This window comes from Stegodyphus dumicola, chromosome 1, assembly GCF_044657685.1.
Source record: "Stegodyphus dumicola isolate Sdum_Otavi_A_Nest chromosome 1, ASM4465768v1".
Taxonomy (NCBI): Eukaryota; Metazoa; Arthropoda; class Arachnida; order Araneae; family Eresidae; genus Stegodyphus; species Stegodyphus dumicola.
Genome location: NC_140768.1, coordinates 59,521,027 through 59,544,454, shown reverse-complemented (window position 1 = coordinate 59,544,454; position 23,428 = coordinate 59,521,027). Strand labels below are relative to the sequence as shown.

At 34.2% G+C, this 23,428-nt stretch overlaps 1 protein-coding gene across 6 annotated transcripts in view; it reads right to left on the bottom strand.

Moving 5' to 3' along the window:
• The window catches only part of LOC118187950 (glutamate receptor ionotropic, kainate 2-like), a 588,918-nt gene that overhangs the window by 227,606 nt on the left and 337,884 nt on the right, over positions 1-23,428 (bottom strand). The gene's annotated exons all lie outside the window — the stretch shown is intronic.

Here is a 23,428-nt window from a genome sequence, read left to right as displayed (position 1 = left end):
TAGGTTGCAATCGTTATTAGCTATTTCTATCAAAACGTTATGGTTTCTGTTTATTTGTAGAAGTTTTCATATTTTCTTTATATCTTTCGCTGAAGTCTAATAAAAGATAATTACTTGGGAAACCATAACTGGAAAATATTTTGAAGTCTGGATTGATTTAGTTAATTACCTGTAGCAAAGAGCTCAAGGGATAACTGCCTAAGGGAATGGATTTCATGAACAGTAAGATTTCACATTGAAGATCGTATAATGAAGTGAAATAAATAGAATCGTATGATGAAGTGAAATCAATAGAATTTTGAAATACTTTATTTCAGAATAGCTTAGTTTAAGAACCATGTGGATAAAAAGTTTCAAGTCCAAATTGCAAATTGGCAAATAATCAATGAGTTTCTGAACCATATTTTTTAAAATTATGTTACCTAAAAGTCTTTCTGGTGACAAATTTCATTTGATTTTTGTTTGAGGACATTTTTTGCCAAATCCATCTAATTCGTATTTCACTTTCAAATCTTTACCATTATTTCAAATCATTCTGAGATTAACGTCATTTTTATAGCATTTTACCTTAAAATGAAATGATATGATGACTTTTTGATCAGTTATTGAGAAAAATGAGCTGATATATTCATTGCTTTCTTTTATCATCATTTTTAATTTATGAATGATGCCAGTGCTGACCTTACTATAACAAAAGAGAAACACGCCAAAGTGAAACATAAAATAAGCAAAGCAACAATCTTGTATTTTGCGTAGATTTAGTCAATAACTCAATCGATTTCGAGAGCAACCAAGAAGAGTTCTCTCTTCATCAAGAACAACAACAAAAAAACAGCGGGTGCAATAGTACCTAACAGAAGTAAGACAAACGAGAAGGTAGCGTCATTGGTCGGAAAAAATAGTAACGAAAACTGAAAAACTAAATAAAATTTTAAAACATTTATTTAGATTGGATTGAACCTTAAAGATATAAAATAACCAAGATAAATCTCGGCGAATGTGAAATGCTTCAAGAAAAACTAATTCGCCAATGTAAGAAGCTTTTTGGGTAATATTTGAAGACACAAAGTTTTTAAATTTCCAACTTTGTTCAGCTATCGAACTTTTTAATTTCGCCTTTTTGGACATAAAATTCGTATTCCTTGATACGAAACTTAAACGCTCTTTTAGTTTATCGAATATATTTGAAACTAAATTGACAGCATATGCTATAAATTCCTCAATTAAAGTCAGATATGGAATCATTAAGAATCGAACCATGGATTTTCTTGATGGACGAGAAAGCGCCTTGAAAATTGAATCTCTGGAGGAACCGTGCAATTTAAAACTGACAGAAGGATGAAATGGAGTATTATTTTTAACAGCGGAATATCTTATTTGATGGCAAGCTGAAAATTTTTAAAGGCTTTATCAAAGACCATGAGATGAAATTGCTGTAGGGTATAAATACGACTGTTGCGCTCGCTGCTTTCCAGTATTCAGGATTTCTTTGCTTCTGATGAACAGGAATCTGAACCTGTTTGCTCTGGAAATCGATTGAGTTCTTGACTAAATCTACGCCAGACACAAGATTATTGCTTTGCAAATCTTATGTTTGACTTCGGCCTGTTTATCTTCCATTTTGATTTCTGCTACCAACGGCATTTTCGGAAACGTTCTTCCAGTTTGTATCGTTTACCCACTTGCGCCATTTGATTTTTGCTTCTCTATTCCACATTGTTGCTGGATTTTCTCTTTTTACAAAATACTTGAGTTTCTCTTTTTGTTTATACTTCTCTTTGATCATTTTTATCATAATTTTGCACTAATTTTCTTTGTATTATTTTAATCGTTTCGCACTTTACCAATTTATTTATTTGTTTATTATTATTTCTTTTTGCTTGCTTACCAGTTTTCCGTGCTTGTTCCCGCAGTGGATTTTGGTCCTTCGCTTTGCTCGTTTATATTGAAAGCTTTAGGCTGGTGATGAATACTTATTAAACTCTGTATTCTAGAATACCTTTTAGTATAATATTCAGTTTAAGTTGCGCAATAAAGTATCCAAAATTTAAGTTTTCGATGCAAATTTAATTAATAAAATGTTTTTAATTAATGTGAGCTAAATTTAATTAATAAGTGAAACATAGATTCAATGCTAAAATGAAGAAATAAATAAAACGAAAATAAGGATGAAATTTGAAGACAACGGAATTAATTGCAGCAAGCTCAAATTTATTGGAGGTTTTTAAATTTTGGCCTAAATTAAGCTAACATTACTTGCTTATTTCTGTTTAACAATATCCTTCAAGGGCGGAATAATATGTGCATAGTGATTGGTCGATTTACAGATCTGGTTGACTGACTGTTTCCGAGATTCTAAGTCTCTTCAAATTCAGTTAATACATTTTTAGTCATCAAATATTAAATAGATAAACTAAACTTCAAGAAAGTATCTATGGTTTCAATAACTTCCATTAAAAGCAAAAAATTACGCGAAATTTTAGAATGACAAGAATTTACGTATTATTTATACGTGCAGTTACATCAAATAATTTGTTTTCTTTCTTTTTGAGGATTTCGTGTAATCGAATTAGTCTGTTATATGAAATCCCCAAACCAGAAACAAATGACCAAATTTTAAAATCTATGTATTTGGAAACCGTTATGCTTTATATTCTGAGAGTGAGTGGCTATGTGTGTTTGCGAATAACTCTGTGTTGGCTTAACAGTATTAATATATCCATGCAATTGTAGTTGTTTTAAAATGTCAGCATTTACTTAACAACTAAGCTAAGGAAGGGATGGCAAAGAAGTTACCATGCAATGGATACCATCACACTGGGACCTTCAAGGAAATAAAAAAGCAAACATTTTGGCAAACAAAAGGGCTAATATTCTCCAAATAACCGATGACCACATCTTTTTTATACTGCCAAAGAGTAATAAAAATTAACGACAGTGAAACGTTTTGGAAAGACAACAAGACAAGAACATTGATTAAGTACAACAAGACAAGAACATTGATTAAGTATGGATTAACAGAATTTTTTATATTCTTTACAGCCCAGACAGAAATCTGTTGCTATTTTTTGTCTTATTACTGGCCATGATTGTCTTTTAAAATATCTTCATCGAATGAGCATTGTCCTAAGCCTAGAACGTTGTCCCATTTGTAAATTGTGCAACCTTCATAAGAAAATGTATGCCTCAAATCTGAGTCGTTGCCAGCATCATTCTGGAAGGGATGCAAAATAGATTTATAGATTATACTGTGGACTATTTTTATTTGTATTGTTCTCTTTCATATTTGGTAGTTCTGTTTGCAGTTGTCTTTGTAATCTGCCATTCGAAATGATGGAAAAAATTATGTAAACTTTTTCAGCATATCTATAATTATAAATTTGATTTATGCGTATTAAATTATACATTCCATCTAAAATATAAATAATCACATAAGCTTTATAATCATTCCGCTTTTTAGCGTTCTTTCTAAGTTTTAACTAAGACTATTTTCTACTTAAACTCGAAAATAAGATGTTAGGAAGGTCTGTAATATTTCTACTGGCAATAGAAATGTCTATAAGCTTTCAGTTTTTTATTCTGCACTACATAGCTACATCATTAACCATTCACAGGGCCTGCTCAATTACTACTTTTGACAGCTGTTGTCAGTTACATTCCAGAATTTTAGCATAGCTTTTCTGTGAAACTATTAATTTTTGTGCTTGATGCTATCCTCTGGGAGCCCTTACGTGGTGTTTGATGGACTCTGCGGCAACCGTGCGCTGGTATAATTAACTGTAGCCAAGACTGTGGCAAAAGATCTTGGGGTTTTTTAACTTAAAAAATTGAGTTTTATGAAGCGGAACGAAATGAGTGATTAAAAAATAATAAGTAGTAATTAGTAGGTACAAATTAACTACCTACTAACTACTATTTATTATTTTAAAATTAAGATTTAAATTAATTTTTTAAATTTAAGTAACATTTGATTTGATTATTATTTAGACTGATTTTTAAATCAGAAATGTTAAGTAAATTAGTGTGAAACCTATGTTATAGATGGAAATGGTGAACTAAGATAATAATGATAATTAAGAATCATGATCCCGAGTTTACGGTGATATACACTCGGCAAATGAGCTCGAGTTTCTGCATTCGCTTATGCTCCAACTCCTCACTTTCGAGAATGATGACGTGATTATAAGACCTGAAAGATAAAATGTTAATGCAGCATTTATGCCACTGATTTTGGGAAATTGAAGAAAACTACGGCTTACAATAGGAAACACCCAAAAAAAAAATTTTCATGAAAGGACTCGTGATAGCATTAATGCAGCAATACTAGTAAATAATTATCTTAGCCAAAGTCCGAGCAATCAAAGTCACTAAATACTGGGTCCTAACCCAATCAAGAGAAACAACGGAAATTCAACAGTCAGACGAAAGATCTGACTGTTGAATTTCCGTGGTTTTCTTGATGTGTATCCCGATTACAAGCCAGTTCCTCTTGATAAGTCCTCCACCTTCCCTTAGACATATTGCCTTCGAGTGCTTTAGTATAACCAGATAACCTAACCTAATCATTAAAAAATAGAAGCGTTTGAACCGGCCCGAAGTTTAGGCAAAAATGACTGCAGTTGGTTTTGTGTACTGTTTTGAAGATTTGACATTCTGAAAACGTTACCTTGTTATCCTTTATGCATTATACTGTCGTCCCCCGATGCGATCAAGAGAATATTTTATAATTAATTTGATGGAAAATGTTCCAAATTTTAAAGCATTTATGGCATTAGTAAAATTAGTAAAATGGGGTTTCAACGCTTTGTGAGATGCGCTTGGATGCATAAAGCTTATTCACCGGTTAGCAACAAGTTTTCTACTTAATGCTTTCATTTTCACGAGTTACCTGTAGCATGTTTTCAAAGTTAATAAGTTAAGTAAAGTATTTCTAAGCACCGTATTCCTAAGCATTATTTGCTATCGTATACCAGATTTTTCACAGCATTACTGGAAAACTTCTTAATGAATTTACTGTAAGCCTAACGGCATTTCTTAGAATGATATCTAAGTAATATTTCCACACTGGATCCATATCGAGAAGACCTAGATAAGTTATAACAAGTTTCACAGCAAAGAAAGACAATTGTTATTTGGCGGTTTCAGACCAGCGACTCAGAACTGCTTCAATTTCACAGCTCTCACATGATTTGCATGCTGCCACTAGAACCCAAGTTTCACTGTCTAGAGTTATCCGAGGGCTTTTATGAGATATGACTATATGCAAAAAGACCCGCTATTTGCACCCATCTCACACCAGCGCAGAAGAACAGGTTTTTAGTTTTATGCAAATAACATGCATCTTGGACCCGACTTCAGCGGAGCTCCATGCTTGTTGCAAATTAGTGCAGATTCAGCCCGGATACTGGTTCTCGACGTACCTGTACCTGGAGATAGCCTGGAACACGATACCATTCGTCCCTCATAAGGTAAAAGGATCATTACAGAGGTGGAGGTGTAATAATAACATAATGCCTGGTCATTATGACCAGGCATTATGTTAGACAGTCGCATACGCCTGCCAAGGCTCCCTGACTACTACGTGGTATAAAGAGTAAAGCTAGAGCTCTATCTTGGACTTTTCAGGGTTGCAGCTGGTCCTGGCTTTCAGTTAATAGACGCAACTCTCGTCCTCATAGGGTTCAGCTGATAAGTAAGGATATTCGCCGCATATATATCCTGATTTTAACCTTATAGAGCACGTCTGGGATGCTCTTAGGTGCGCAATTTCACTTCGCCATTCTCCTCCGGCAGAAGTGAGATTGACTGCCACAGGGACTCCTCAACTGCCTTCTTTCTAGTATAATGCCACTGTTCGCGATCTGCCTGGCTGCGAGAGGGTACCATACACCATATTGGACTCATTTTTAGTTCGATATCACAAAGTCCATTTTGGATATCCCTGCATTATGAGTGTGAATGCTTTTACCTTTTACGAGGCGAGAGGGTGCACAGATGCATAACGTCTATCTTTTCTTTTCTGTTTTAAAATCATTTGCATTAAAATTTTGTAGCAAAAATAAAAGTGTGAAAAAATATTGTGTTTTAAAAGTGGCATCTCAGATTTTTGTACCTGGAAATGTTTTCTTCAATAGTGAGCTTAACTTACAATCATGCTTACATAAACTGACTTTTGAATGATATATCACTTTCTCTATTATACTTAATATTCTATTTTTCGCTTGAAACACCCCTTATTCTTCCCAATTTGCAGTTTTTATTTTCTTATCTTATTTTCCTTATTGTGAGAAATTATATATTTTCCAATTACCAATGCCGAGAATACTAACGTGCGTATAAAGAATACGACGTCATTTAGAAATTTAAGAAAGCGTAATATGAAGCTGTGTATGATATTCATTTGCCTTAAAATATATTTTTCTCTTTTTAAATTCATGCTTAAGATTACAATTCTTAGAAAATAATGAAGACTATCTATAAAATGTAAGGGATTGGGACATAGCAATAAAGTTATTTGGGAAAAGCATAAAATTAAAGTTTTCCACGATATGAATTTAAATTAAAATAATTAATCTTATTATCATTTTGTATAAAAGGTAAAGCTAAAAAATTTTTGAAAATATGAAATACAAGTATAAAAGACACGTTAGTATTCTCGGCGATGTTGTTACAGTTTTAATAATTGATAGAAATGAATTACTCTGTCATGTTTAATTTTAAATGTAAACTATTTATTACACTTGTTTTAGTAAAAACGAAGATGCCAACAATGTAAAATGCGAGAACACAGTTATGTCATAAGCTTTAGTCCCACACATTTATGACGTCAATAATTCCGCTTGCTCAATTTTGTTCGTGTAGTGTATCCTGAGATTTTACCACTGATTTTATTGAAAACTTTACTGATTTGGTTAATATTATTTAATTTTGATTCTTCATAGCAAGTTTATTAACTATCCTTTTAGATCGAAATAACTTTAGTCTGACTCCTAATCTAATTAGGAATATTCAGTGCAACGGTAATATTATGCTCAGTAAATCTAATTATGGCTTATTGTTAATCTTTATTGCTTCTTCTTCCAGTATTTACAAATTTTAAATTCTTAGCCCAAAGCGCGTTAGCCCAGAAGGGCTATTCATTTCGTTTTGACATTTTGCGTTGATTCACGATAAATGTCGGTTCACTTTTCAAACTGTTGCCACTAAATATTACAGTTAAAGAAATTAAAGAAGAATCTGCGTAATGTTCGTATGTTTCTCGCATTGTGATAAAACATCGGTACCTAGAGCCATCCAATTTCGAATAACGTAGGTTTCCACCCAAATATGGGCATCTGGAAGCCCAGATTTGGAATTTGGAATTTCTTTTATTATCTATTTCATATTTTGTAAAACTTTAACGAATCTTTGATTAACAGAATCAACGATTTCAAAGCGAGCAATGACAAAACTGTACGGTCTCTATCGCGCGAGACTGTGTATCAGAAATAATTCTAAAGATATGCTTATTTTAATATTATTTTGCGATACTGCCGTTAAACTGAATTTTATGGTTATGTGCGGAGAACATGATATTTAATAATTAACGGTAACACACAAAACGTAAAAAAAAACGCCTCTTTGGATGCATTGTAAGATTTGAAAGCCTTCAGATTCTTTTATTATATTTTATTTTATTTCATCTTTTACTTAATCCCTAAGCTTACACGTAATTAAAATTATATGTTTTTCATATTAATAATGAAATATTTACAAACATGCAGTTGCTTCACTTATTGCATGATTTAAATAATGCAAGTTTAGGTTAATTAGCAATGTAATATAGTTTAATGGTAGTTTTTTTCAGTTCTCTTTCTGAATTTTTTTCTCCATTTTAAATGTGTGTAAATATTTCAGTAACTAGAAACTACCAGCAAATTTATGATAAGATCATTTCAAGGCAGCTTCTTAGTTTGTAATTCAGATGAATATCTCGATATGAATCCTTCGAGACAAGTTAATTACATTTCAACTTCCGTATTATCAGGTTCAATAATAACAAAACAACCTTCAGTTCTTTTCATCTAGGTTATAGGTACTTGCATATAAAATTAAAAAAAATATCAGTACGACGTCTAATTGTACGCCTTTGAAATTAATATTAATTTTTATAAACGATTTTTGTTAAATCTCATTGTTAATTAAAATATGAGAACAAATTTTATGGAAAATAATGTCTGAAATTGTAAAGACAGGAATTTAATACTTGGTTTCATCAAATATCTGAAATAATTATTTTGTCTTTGTCTGTAGAATATTTTAGCCGAGATCTTAATATTCGCTGTGCTAGTAGTGTTGGTTATGAAATTTTATAAGGTTATGATATGCTATTTAAACTCGGAAAATGATTGAGTTTTTTATGAGCGATTTCTCAAATTGTTTACATAGTTCGTATATAAAAATTAAATGTTAATTTTTGAAAATGCATCCACGAGAGATGACGGAAGTAGAAGTAATAGTAATGCCGGAAACTATAAGATAACTGGGTTAATTAGCATAAAACACTATACAGCTGTATATAAAATATAAAATATTGGAGAAGAATTGTAATTTTCTAATGAAGTTCCATATACTGGCATTACAAGGTTTTAGATTTCGCATAAAGAACTTGATATTTTCTTGGATTTGGCAGCACAACACTTAACTTTTACCCCAGAAGAATCTTTTGTCTCGAAATGGAACTTTGCATTCGCTATAAACCGGCAGATAACTTTTCAAATTGTTGCCACCAAATATTATCGCCCTGTGTTGCTTTTTAAGAAATTAAATAATGAAGAATCTGCATGTATGTACGTATTGTGAAAAAACGACGGCATATTTTGAATAACATCTGAACATGTGCACCTGGAACCCCAAATTTAGAATTTGTTTTACGTTTTCTTTCATATTTTGTGCAACGTTAATAAATTTTTAATTAACAGACTCACCGGTTTGAAAGCGAGCAGTGACAACATTGTCAGAGCTGAAACATTTTTATCTCCACAGCGCGAGACTGTTGCCATTCGGGAAAATGTCAAATAAAGTTAACACATAAAACGTTAATAATAAAGCGACAAAAAAGAAAAGCGTTTTTAAAGCCATTTTACGAAGAAAACTGAGCATTGAGATGATGGACTGAGAGAAGACTGAAATAAATAAATAATGTATGCCAAGATTTTAAAACTGATATGAAAATTCGAAATGTTATGCTGTTTTGCTGCTTTTGCAGTTTTTGTGATTTTGATGTTGAACTGTATATGGCGTAAGTGTAAAGAAAACGGTGCTATTAAAATAATTAGTCCATAAATAATAATTTACCAGATATAGTTAAATGGACCAAAAACAATGATTTAGCAGAACTGTGCGCAGCAGCAGACTGCTAGCACAGCGAGAACTTATAAAACCGTAACAAACCCTTTTGGGTTACCATTAAAATTTGAAATATTACAGATTTTTAAAAGTGTTTTATGATACACTTCTTTTAAATTTTGATCATTAGGTATTATGCTGTATGTATAAAATGGTAGTTGTGCTATGTATATAAAACCGTTAATTTTAAGTTTAAAAACAAAGTTAAGCCTTAGACTATTCGTGAACTGATAAAAACTAATTTAAGTATCTTAAGGCAAACAATTTTGAAACTTTCTCTAATTTAAATTGATAAATTATAATTATTTTCAGATAAATATTCTTGCTTTAAAAAAATTGAAACTTAAAGAAGATATAACTGTATTTTGTTATTTATCACCAGCATATTTAAAGAATTTCATTAAGCATTTTCGCTAAACTCAAAAGGAAATATTTCTTTTCTAACAGTTTAGTTACTTTTATTTTGCTAAATAATTAATGCGGTTTCAAATCTCGCTTACGTAGCCGGTTACAGCCAATGACTTTTATAAATATATAAGTTAATAATGGAATAAAACGGAAAATTCAGCGCACAACTAAGATGGTTTGATTAATCTCATTGAAATTAATTAGGATCTAATCACTCAAGATGACATTTATGTTGACCTCATACAGCATAATTTGTCAAGTATCTGAAATATGACTTTATAATTAACTGCTATCTGAGATTAATAATTACCTAGAAATGTGTTCACGAAGATAAACAGATTTAAGTTTAACTATTTTAATTAGATGTCAGTGAGTGTGAAATCAAATAGATTCGTTTCTCCATTTGTTTAGTTTAATGTCTGCGAATAACGTTTCTGTTGTCTAAATCATTGTCATGGTGAAATCCATTTACCATTGGTTTGTAAAATCCAAGTAGAGTTTGAAATAATTAAAAGTTGTTTGTGTGTTTTAGAACCCTATGTGCTTATATAAAGTTTGGTTTACCACTTCAAGCGAAAATTTAAAAGCTTGAGAATCAGTAATAATCATAACATTTCAATACAATTCAGTGTCGTTATTATCATGAAATCAATAAGTCTATATAAATCTATATATATCACACGAGTGAACCAAAAGTCTGAGAAAATACGTCTGACAGGCCAATTCCACTTTATCCTTTTTAAATTATATTTCTAGTTAAAAATAATATGCATATTTTTTTAAAAAATGATAATTATTTTACAAAAGATATACCGTAAGTTATGAGCTTAGAATAACAGGTATTAAAATATTTCTGATTACAAAACTGTGGCATTTTGAATTGTTCTTATGTTGATTATCTCTTATTAAACTACATATGTTTTTATATCATTAAGGTTTATCGGTGTGTAATGCATATTTGTGAACGTATCATTCAAAAAGAACATATGGAATGCTTAGGATGAATCACTTCATTTTACATATAAAGATAGTTTCATCAATTTTTCTAAAAGACTAATAGCTAATTTTAGTATACTACATACCGTTCAAGTTACCAAAACTTTTATTTTGACTGTATTAATTTGGTTACTGTTTAATTTGTTACAAAATTAACACAGATGTGTTGATTGATATGTAATTGCCCTCTCAGATAACGGCGTAGTTACCCAATCGAAGCCAAAACATTTTAGTGTCATGGTCAAGTGGCAATCACATGGAAATGGTTAACGACTTGAAGTAGGTAAGTTGGTAATAGGTATTTCTTTAGGAAAAATATATTCTGCATGTGGTTTTTATCCTAAATCCAGTATGTTTGAGCGCCGCGCAACTAAAATAGAATATATTTTGCTGTATACGTAGTCCTTCTGTGGTGGTTGTTTATAGTCATATACACTTTTAAATGGCTTAAAACGCATGTCGCGCTGAAGGTCGGATCAGTCAGTGGAGATAAAACGTTTTATCTAAGCGCCAAACATTTTTCGTTTGCCACTAAATTGCTGATGTAAATAGCTTTAGAATTTAATTTTCCGCTTTTTAAAATATTTGCTTTATCTAAATCGATTTATTTGTTTCCATATTATTGTTATGAGGAAGAAGTTTCGACACCAAGGTTAAATAGCTTTACTTCAAGGTACCATGATATATCTGAAATTCCTATATGTTAAAAGTTAAATATGAAACTACTTGCCGTGAAAGGTAGTGATCGTATAGTGAAACGTGTACAGCATTTTTGCGTTGTGAAAAAAAATGCATCCCGGGACCGCGCCGTGAGAGGATCGAAAACGTAAAACATATACAAGATATAAAGGAAAAGTTCATATTAAATATATAAAGAAAACATACTGTAAGAGGTTCCAGATTAAATATCAGTTTATTCAATTACATCACAATAAGAAAAATCTTAATCTTAATCATCTGAGAGTCTTTTCATTTAAATTCATAAAAAAACTTAAGGTTTGTCTGGTAATTTAAAAGAAAGGAAAGGGAAACAATTTAAGGCCTGAGAGTTAAATTTTAGATTCGACGTTGTTTTTACTGCTAAGGACGTTTTTGAAAAACTTGCCTAAAGTTCAAATACACCAAAAAAAATAAAACTTATCTTGAGGGGACATCTTGAAGTGGAGGACTCGTATCTTATCAAGCGTTGATGTCGGCCGGGCTCATCTTGATCGTCGGGGTTCTAAAAATGTAGGCGCCTATTCCCACTGTAGAACAGAAACAGGAGCACTGCTGCCCAGGACGGCTATCCGCTTGGTCCTGAAAGTCCTATGTCAACACGCCACGCAGGTAACTCGTTCAAATTTCGCCTCTTTACCAGCACGCCGCAAGGAAGAGGGTTTTCAGCTTCAGGTCAGAAACGTTTTTTCTAGGCAATTACGGCTCGCTTGTTCTTACTCATCCCAAGAGCAAGCTTCACGAGTAACGTCCCAAGTAAGTTCCACCCGCCAGTCAGTAAGAGAGAGAATCCAACTCGAATTTCCTTCAAGCCAGTTTTCAAGAGCAACGTCCACAAGTCCAGGAAGCCCGAAAGTCAGCGAGTCCAAGAGTGAGTGAGTCCCAGAAGTGAGAGTGTGTATCCAACTCGAATTTCCTTCGTCTCCTTCACAAACGCGGGCTCCCACTATGGCTTCACTTATCGCCCCCTTAATTTTGGCAAAATTTGCGCTTTCAACTCCAGAATGCGGAAATAAGGGTGATCGCGCATGCGCGCCTTTCTTCACTTAGCCAACAACCGGACCCTCAATCGCCAAAAACCTGAATGACTTACATTGAAAGACAAGTAGCAACCTTTGACCTTTCAGTCACGTACTTTCCTCTCTTAAGGTCAACTAACAATGAAAATTCTTTCTCGAACATTCTAAAGGACAAAGCGTGCGAAATCATGACTTGGCAAAAATTGCCTCCCTTTCCCTGCTTCTTTCACAATGAATAAAAGTTTGTACAAGATTTGCAAATAAAAGAAAATAAATAATATTCTTTTAAACTAAATAATATTCCCAGAAGCATCTGTTTTTCCCCAAAATTAAAGCCTTAAAATAAATAATTCAGAATCAAAATAAAAATTAAGATTTCCATAAATCATAAAATCATTCACCTAATTTTTATAACGCTATCAGATAATTTCTCTACATAACATTCCTTTCCCCTAAGGAATTAAATTTTGGTTTACTAAAATTTAGCAGACAGACGCTTCTTGAAATACCATGACTCATACTGTGCAATAAGGCTAAAGGATAACATACTGTAACAATATTTCACACGACTCCTTGGTAACAGTGACGTTACTGACACATTAAATTTCAAGTCCAAAATGTGCAAGTAAAACAACAAGATTAATCAAAGCAATTACTAATTAAAATACTCAAGGAAGACATCAAAAACAAGTAATCAAAAACATCAATTAAATCACTTAATTAATTAAACCTAGAAATACTCAGAACACATACAGAATTAAAAATAAAAATAAGGCGTTAATCACAAACAAAATATGTCTAAGATCAATCAATAACGACAAAAAGAATTTCTCTTTTTTTTTTTTTTTCAGTTCATTACATCACACTAGTGTTGCAGTCTCTGTGTGGCCAAATTCCTGAACGTTTATTTATCTATTCATTCTCTTTCAGTCCATTAATGTAAACAATTTCACCTGAGGTCGAGCACATTCTACTATTGTGACAATTTCTGCTGAGCACAATCATGGAGTACATTAAATGAGTACGGAGTTGTCAATGCAAGCGAGGGAAACCCTGTAGTTAGAAATCATTGTGTTAACAACTCCCCCTTGCAGCCTTCAACGCGAGAAAATGAAAGCAACCAACCCCGGAATGTGAACTCAGCACCACAATACTCCTTAGTAGAGGAACTTGACCTTAAAAGAAACCAGATTTCACCCTCCTACGTCTCACCTTCGACCAAGGAAGAACAATCACTCTTTCAAAGTTGAAGAAGACTTTATCTTTCAATTTTTTCCCTTACGATAGATATGCCACTGAATGTGTTCGGATACTCACACCCGAGGCAAGAAATAATCTAATCCAATTGTTCACACCAAAAAAATGAAATAAATAAAAATAAGATAATTAACGCGCCGCAGATACATAAAATACATTCCTGAGAAAAGAAACACACTAATAATTCCAAATAAAATATGTCACATGAACGTATTCAAACAAAGAGTAAAGACCCCTTTAAGTACTACGAAATTGAATAACTTCCAGGAATGAATCCCAAACAATCACGTCTAAGAACAGAAGCGGCCTGATCAGGGCCAAGCATTAGAAAAGAAAAGAACGTTACAACACAAGGAACCTCGGAACCAGCCGAAAATACCCCACACAAAAAATCAGAAAGATAACGTGATTGCCCAAAAATTCAGTCCAACCATAATCAATTCCGAAAATAGCATCCAGAATACGCTGTGCAAATACCAATTAGAATTTTATCCAAAACACACAAAAATAATACTAATACAACCCAATGCATATACAAAATAACGTTTGGCCAAACTGAAAAAGTCAAACTATATACAACAAAAAAAAATATATATATATCTATATGTATATATTTCGCTAAAGTCTGATTTACTAAGTCCAAAAATAAATGTTTGCAAAGCCCTACATTAGTAAGCAACAAAACCCTGCGAATCCCTACGTCTCAGGTTATAAGGAATATCAGCTCATTGATTATGAATTCTCTCTGGAGCATCAGAGTTGCACGCCTGCAATGAAGGAAAGTTTATACGTTCAGGTACCTTTGTCAATCTATCCACATGTACTACCTGCGACTGCTGTGGGCTCGTAACTGACTCAATTTTAAAATTCACTTTGGTGACCTGTTCGACCACTCTAAATGGACCCTTATTAAACTTCGCAAATTTCTTAGTCAATCCAGGCCGCAACACAGGAGTATAAAGATACACCATATCCCCTATTTTAATATTTTTTGAAAAAACAACCTTGTCTCTAATCTTTTCCTGTCTTTCAGCCGCTTCCGTTAAGTTTTTATTTACTAAAGAGAAAACCCTGCGCAGTCTTAAAATTAAATCCCTTGAATAAGTGTCTGTGTCACGATAAGTCTTAAAGTCTGCTTGTGTCAACAAATCAATAGGTAAATTTAAATCTCTTCCATAAAGAAAAAATGCTGGGCAGTCCAGTAATGCGCCATGCCGTCCAGTTCTGTGCGCTAAAAGTGCGAAAGGCAAATGTCTGTCCCAATCTTCCTGCGTCTCACTCACAAGGTGGCTGAGAGAATTTATTAGAGTAGCATTTAAGCGTTCAACGACTCCGTCAGACTGCGGGTGGTAACTGGTGGTGGTGTGCTTAGTGACGCCTAATTTCTGATATACTTCTTTTATTGCATGTGAAATAAAATTCGAGCCCCTGTCAGTAACTACGTGTAAAGGCACACCGTGAGCCGAAATAAAAAGTTCCAGGTTTTCTATGATAGATTCAGAAGTAAAGTCTTTCAAAGGATAAGCCTCGGGCCACCTCGTAAAATAATCAATGATAACTAAGATGTATTTATTTCCCTGTAAAGTAATGGGTAAGGGACCAACAATGTCCATGGCTATTCTTTCAATCGGACGGGAAGCCACAGGCATTCTCAGAAGAGGAGCCTTGTGAGAAGGCCGGTGACCCCTCCTTCCGATACAGGAATGACAAGATTTTACATAATTATGAATGTCCCTATACATGCCTTTCCAATAAAAGGATTTTTGAATACGTTGCAGTGTGCGATGGAACCCGGAATGCGCCGCCACCGGCGAATCGTGGTGCTCTTGCAGAATATGTGAAACTAAAGATCGTGGAACAACCAACCTGTGCAGTTTTTGCCAACGGGTACGTTGCTTAGCATATTCACAATATAAAATGCCATTACGCATAAAAAATTTCAAAAAACGAGGACTAGGAGTCAAATTTTTTTTTATATCTGAAATAATCTGCTTACAATGCATATCTGAACCCTGCTCTTCTTTGAACGTCTGTAATAAGTCTGGACTGACAGAATTTTGAACAAGATGCGTTACATTTACTGCTCTAGACATAAAATCAGCTGTTACGTTCAATTTCCCTGGTTTATGTATTATTGTATAGTCAAATTGGGACAAGCCCATAATCCACCTAGCTATCCGAGAAGTGGGATCCTTCAATTTTAGTACGTGGGACAGCGACGCCTGATCTGAATAAATTGTGAACCTTTTCCCTAAAAGGTACTGGCGAAAAAAGGCAGTAGCCCAAACTACTGCTAAAACTTCCCTTTCAACTGTACTGTATCTGGTCTCCGGATCTTTTAACTTCCGGCTTGCGTAACAAATTGGATGCAAGAACCCAGTATCATCCTCCTGACAAAGAACAGCTCCTAAGGCTAAATTGGAAGCGTCCGTACAAAGCTAAAACGGTTTGGAAAAATTGGGTAGAGTTAAAATAGGTTCCTTTAAAAGTTCATTTTTAAGAGTGTCAAAGAAATTTTGAGCTTCATTGGTCCATTTAAATACAACTTTGTCTTTTGTTAGCTGTGTAAGAGGAAGAGCCTTCTGTGCGAAATTAGGTATAAATCTTCTATAAAACCCTACAAGCCCGAGAAACCTTCTAACTTCTTTTCTATTCCGAGGAGGAACAAATGCTTGTACAACTTTTAAATTTCTGTCATCTGGTTGTAAGATACCTTTTGATATTTTAAATCCTAGATAAGTTATTTGGCTTTTGAGAAAATGACACTTGGACGGTTTCAACTTAAGATTATGATTTCTGAGTCTGTCAAAAACTATTTTAAGCTTTTCAAGGTGTTCGTCAAAAGTACTCGAAGCTATCACAATGTCATCTATGTATATGCCTATTTTTAACGGGGACAGATTGGCTAAGACAACAGACATGAGCCTTTGAAAGGAACTGGGTGCATTGCGCATTCCGAAAGGTGTCCGAAGCCATTCGTAATGCCCGGAAGGGGTCGAAAAACCACTTTTAAATGTGTCATCCGGGTGGATCTTCATTTGGAAAAATCCCGAAGTTAAGTCCAACGTTGAAAACAAATTCGCATCACCCAATTGTTCCACAAGCTCGAGCATATTAGGAAGAGGAAATGAATCTTCAACAGTTTTTTCATTAAGTTTCCAAAAATCCGTCACTAATCTATACGTATTATCAGCTTTCTTTACAAAAAGAACCGGCGCACTATATGGACTATCGCTTTCTTGAATAATATTGGAATCCAATAATTCTGTTATTTGCCTATCTAATTCCTCGCGAAGATGAAAAGGCACTTTTTATGGCTTTTGTCGAACCGGAATACTATCCTTAAGGTTAATATTGTGTAGAATTGTATCGCACCCCGTTAGCTGAGTTACAGAAGAAGCGAAAATGTCATTGTAATGGCTTAAAAGCTTAGTCAGGTGCTGCTGCTGATCCGGTGACAAGTGAGAAAGGTCAAATTCTCCCCCCCACGACTCAAAATCCTCTCCTTTCTCCATGGTCGTCGTGTTATTCACGCAAGCAGTTTCTATTGAAGACACAGTAACAGGAAGAATAGATGCTAACTTAGTTCTTTTGTTAATATGAATAGTCTGTGGAGTAAAATTTGCTATCTTAACGTTAAAAGTCTTAGAATCATTATTTAAATTAACTGATCTTGCCACAGAGAATTTACTATGAGAGTTTTTATCAATCGGCTCTAATAGGACTGTGTCATGCGAATCATTAAACGTAGGAGCAATTACCTTTACTATATTCTCAGAAAACGGCAAAAGTTTATGTTTACGAACTGCATAGCAATAATCCAAGGAATCTATCGGTCTCGGAAAGAGACAATTTGAACTGTCACACCAACGTAAAGCAAAATTTTGCCCAAGTAATTGTTTAGTGCTAAAATCCAGCATGAGTGCATTATCAAGTAAAAACTGTGTTCCTAAAATGGCACCATAGTGCAAAGAAAAATCCTTGTCCTTAATGAGAAATTCAACAGGAAAAATCCTGCCTTGCAATACTACGGGAAGTGAAACTTTTCGTGTGATTAGAACATTCTGATTAGAAATTCCTTTTAAATAAAGTTTACAAGGAGAAAATGAAATTTTATCCCCTAACCCTGCAATAATTTTTTCCTCTATAATATTAACCGTTGCCCCCGAATCTATCAAAAATTTAATTTCTGTCTGTAATATAGAACCCTCTACTATTGGTAATGAAGACTCTCCTGTAGTGACTACAAAGACGGATGGCACCTCCAAAAGGGCATTCGAGGAAGAAATGGAAGCGTGTTTCTCCCCACCCTTTTCTAGTTTAAATTAAATGTCTGAGCTTGGTGATTCAATTTGCTACCAGTTGCACCTCGATCCTGAGATGCTACCGTCAAATGTTCGGGTGCCATATGAGAATTAAGTGTATTCGCCGTTCCTGCCTCTCTTTGTCGAAATCTGTGATCTGATCTACCCTGCTCGTTATTAGACCTGCCATTTACATAACAATTTCTGCTTATGTGTCCTACCCGGTTACAACGGAAACATCTAGGCTGTAAGGATCTCGACCGAGGATTATGCACCATCAAAGATTGCATTTGGCTCTGCAAAGTATTCATCATCTGTGTCAACTGGGTTAAGTTCTGTTGTTGCAATCGAATAGCCTCTACAAGCTCTACATTATCACCCGAAACACAAGGAGTGTCCTTGGAATTTACCGTACCCGTAGTATGGACCGCCTTAACTTCCTCTGACTGAAAATCTGCCTCAGCATGGTTTTTTATCCACATCTCTTCCTCCAAAACTGCGTGGTTTTTCGCTGCTACAAATGATTTATGATTATGGGGCAAAAGCAGACGTCTAAGGTGCAAATGCAATCCTTCTAGAAAAACAGATAATAGCAATTCCTGTCTCTGAGTCTCTGCTGCCGGATCTCCCATCCTTTCTACTGGCACTGTTTTATAAGATAAAGCCTCGATACGCGCAGCGAATTGTCTGACTGACTCCCGCGGCTTTTGAAATGCCTGTATAAGGGAGCGAATATGGGAATGTAGACTTTGAACTGTTGTAAACCTGTCCTTCAAGGCACCTACCAGGTAGGAAAAACCAGCTTCGCTCCTCAAACGCGGATTATTCCTAACAAATTCCGCGGCTTCCCCCCCAAGTTTAACCCGAATTATCGTAACTTTATCTGACTCCGTCCATCCTACATGTGATGCTATCAGTTCGAGTCTATCTAAAAAATCAGCTAGGCTAATGCTATTTTCTCCTCCCGTAAAAATAGGAACTGACTCCAGTGGGTCCAAGCCAAAAACTGAAGTACCCTTTACGCCCGGGGCTGTCTCTTCCAACATCTCTACTGATGGGTCAGGCTGTCTAGTAGAACGGCGCGTTTTCTTCGACATATCGCCCTCTAATAGTTTTGAATCATTCAAAAAGTTTCCAAATTGTCAAGCTAATTTAATCAGCTGCCAAATACGCGCAAAACTTAAAAGAACCTCCACTCATTGACAACTCCGGTACTTTTACAGAAAACATAAGTATCGATCATTACATCTAAAACATACTGAGTATTTCGAAAGCCTCAAAATTTGAAATTCACAAGCCTTCTTAAAACCTAATACTTTTGTACTACTAAACAACCTAACATGCACAGTATGAAATCATTGAATCACACGTACTAAGACACTATCTTTTTGGTTAATATTATACCAAAACAGTTTAACTAATCTTAAATTCAAGTCTTAAATTAAATTAGAGAATTAATATCCTGCAGTAACCAGTAAGCAAACATAATTCAAATCAAAACCTTAATTAGTCCTCACACATAAAATTTAACACTTTCATAAAACAGTAAGTTATACAAAGTAAATAAATTCAAAAAATAAGTTACTGATTCGATCCTTCACTAAGCAGAGGTCACGGCACCAATGTTATGAGGAAGAAGTTTCGACACCAAGGTTAAATAGCTTTACTTCAAGGTACCATGTTATATCTGAAATTCCTATATGTTAAAAGTTAAATATGAAACTACTTGCCGTGAAAGGTAGTGATCGTATAGTGAAACGTGTACAGCATTTTTGCGTTGTGAAAAAAAATGCATCCCGGGACCGCGCCGTGAGAGGATCGAAAACCTAAAACATATACAAGATATAAAGGAAAAGTTCATATTAAATATATAAAGAAAACATACTGTAAGAGGTTCCAGATTAAATATCAGTTTATTCAATTACATCACAATAAGAAAAATCTTAACCTCATCTGAGAGTCTTTTCGTTTAAATTCATAAAAAAACTTAAGGTTTGTCTGGTAATTTAAAAGAAAGGAAAGGGAAACAATTTAAGGCCTGAGAGTTAAATTTTAGATTCGACGTTGTTTTTACTGCTAAGGACGTTTTTGAAAAACTTGCCTAAAGTTCAAACACACCAAAAAAAATAAAACTTATCTTGAGGGGACATCTTGAAGTGGAGGACTCGTATCTTATCAAGCGTTGATGTCGGCCGGGCTCATCTTGACACTGGTTCTAAAAATGTAGGCGCCTATTCCCACTGTAGAACAGAAACAGGAGCACTGCTGCCCAGGACGGCTATCCGCTTGGTCCTGAAAGTCCTATGTCAACACGCAGGTAACTCGTTCAAATTTCGCCTCTTTACCAGCACGCCGCAAGGAAGAGGGTTTTCAGCTTCAGGTCAGAAACGATTTTTCTAGGCAATTACGGCTCGCCTGTTCTTACTCATCCCAAGAGCAAGCTTCACGAGTAACGTCCCAAGTAAGTTCCACCCGCCAGTCAGTAAGAGAGAGAATCCAACTCGAATTTCCTTCAAGCCAGTCTTCAAGAGCAACGTCCACAAGTCCAGCAAGCCCGAAAGTCAGCGAGTCCAAGAGTGAGTGAGTCCCAGAAGTGAGAGTGTGTATCCAACTCGAATTTCCTTCGTCTCCTTCACAAACGCGGGCTCCCACTATGGCTTCACTTATCGCCCCCTTAATTTTGGCAAAATTTGCGCTTTCAACTCCAGAATGCGGAAATAAGGGTGATCGCGCATGCGCGCCTTTCTTTACTTAGCCAACAACCGGACCCTCAATCGCCAAAAACCTGAATGACTTACATTGAAAGACAAGTAGCAACCTTTGACCTTTCAGTCACGTACTTTCCTCTCTTAAGGTCAACTAACAATGAAAATTCTTTCTCGAACATTCTAAAGGACAAAGCGTGCGAAATCATGACTTGGCAAAAATTGCCTCCCTTTCCCTGCTTCTTTCACAATGAATAAAAGTTTGTACAAGATTTGCAAATAAAAGAAAATAAATAATATTCTTTTAAACTAAATAATATTCCCAGAAGCATCTGTTTTTCCCCAAAATTAAAGCCTTAAAATAAATAATTCAGAATCAAAATAAAAATTAAGATTTCCATAAATCATAAAATCATTCACCTAATTTTTATAACGCTATCAGATAATTTCTCTACATAATATTATCAGCATGATTAGGGACTTAATGTATTCATCAAACCTTCATGTGTCCGTAACAATAAAACATTCGTTAATTTTTTTAAAAGAAATTATAGTAAAGAAAGATATCTCCTATAAGTTTGTCAGGTTTGTTTATTTTTACACTCATATATAGAATAAAGTAATTATCGTAATCGCAAAAAATTTTGCGTGTCATTTTGCGACGAAAACATCCATTTTGACCGTCCGCAAGAACATTTGAACGATTTTTTACGTAATGTCTGTAAACTACGGACAGAATAAAGGACTATTTTTTCGAAAACGGACCGTCAAATGAATTTAAAAGAGATTCAAATTGTACTTTTTTTCGTGATGTCTGTATGTATGTATCTATCTTATATAACTCAGAAATGGTTACCCTTGGAATGTTGACATTTTTTATATGGGACTGCTATGACATCTAGTTGTGTAGCTTCTTGTATCATTGCAAATGACAATGCCAAACATATATATGTATATATTTATATTTATGTATCTAAACCCCCTTATCCCTCTTAAAAGTCCTTTTCTGACCTTTGTTTTCGCAATGGTTGGTCGTAGTCGCACACTTTCAATTGTAGGAGTGTTTTAAATAATGAAAATATTCATACTTTGTCAATATCAAATTTAACCAAATCACTTTTGGGCAAATAATGATCAAATAATGAATGAAATAACTTATTATGTAGTGTTCCGCCTTCAATATTTATGTTTGAGAAAGTTTTAATAATCACTATGAAAAAAATAATTTTAAGAATTTTGACAAAAATTGAAATATTTAATTTCAAAATTTGTAATTTTTGATGTCATTTTCAATTTGCCTCGAGGAATCGGTTAATTAAGTTAGAATAATTCGAGGAAATACGTAACTGTAAAACTACAGGAAAAACTGTGCGTGGTGGCCACATATTTTTTTTTCCTCTTTTGACATATAATCGAAAGAAGGTATCACTTAACTGAAAATAATTTTATGTCTATTTAGTGGATTTATTTTTATTTATTATCATGTTTACATATTTATAATTTGTTAAAAATCGACTTACGTTTTAATATGATACTGAAGACTCTTCTTGATTTATGATGAATTTTTATCTTATGGAAATATCATCATTTGAAAAAAAAATTGTTTCAAATATTAACTCTTTGAAGACCATAATCTATTTTAGTTGCGCGGCGCTCAAACATACTGGATTTAGGATAAGAACCACATGCAGAATATATTTTTCCTAAAGAAATACCTATTACCAACTTACCTACTTCAAGTCGTTAACCATTTCCATGTGATTGCCAATTGACCATGACACTAAAATGTTTTGGCTTCGATTGGGTAACTACGCCGTTATCTGAGAGGGTCACGGACGGCCTTTCATTCAGACGACCACAAACGTCCAAAACGGCCGAAATTCCTATGTTGTTTTCTTCCCTCCCCTAAGGTATGCAGTAGCAGGTGCAGTTTCTCCAAATGCATTATATCAGTTTATTGCTGACAGCTTGTCCTAAAAGGCTTTATTTGTGGTTTCTTATCTTTATTTGCTAATGAAGTAGACATGATGACATTTGAAATCTTCACTCTTCTTTGTGCGTTAATGGATGGGGAGGGGAGGAAATTGCTGTGACTGTCGAAAACCTTTTCGGGCAGTTCGGTATTTTATGCATACAGGTTAGCGAAAAATTCGATTTTCAAAGAGTTAAGTGATTTGCTAATAAATATAAAACCTACAGGAGATTTAATATTTGAAAACGATTATAATATTAAATGCTTGCACTATGCATTCAAAACTGTCACATCTTTGCAAAGAAAATGGTTGATAACCGCAAAAAATGATTTCATAAAAATTCAGCCACTGAAGCTAATGAAAATAAAAGAAATATCTAGAATTTAGGCAGTAAGGAGAAAAAAGAAAAATGCCGTCTTGCATTAACTAGATTTCATACCCATGCGAACGTTTTAAAAAGATTTTCCATTTTCAAATAACTTAAATATATTTGCTACATACCATTATATTCCCATCTGTATTAGAAGGGGGGGTTAGAAATGGCCTTCGTGAACGCATTCGAAAAAGATGTAAAAATGTGAGAAACTAGTAAAATTATTTTTAAATGCAGAGCGTGAGAGAACATATTTATATGCAATATTATAAAAAAATATTTCTGAAAA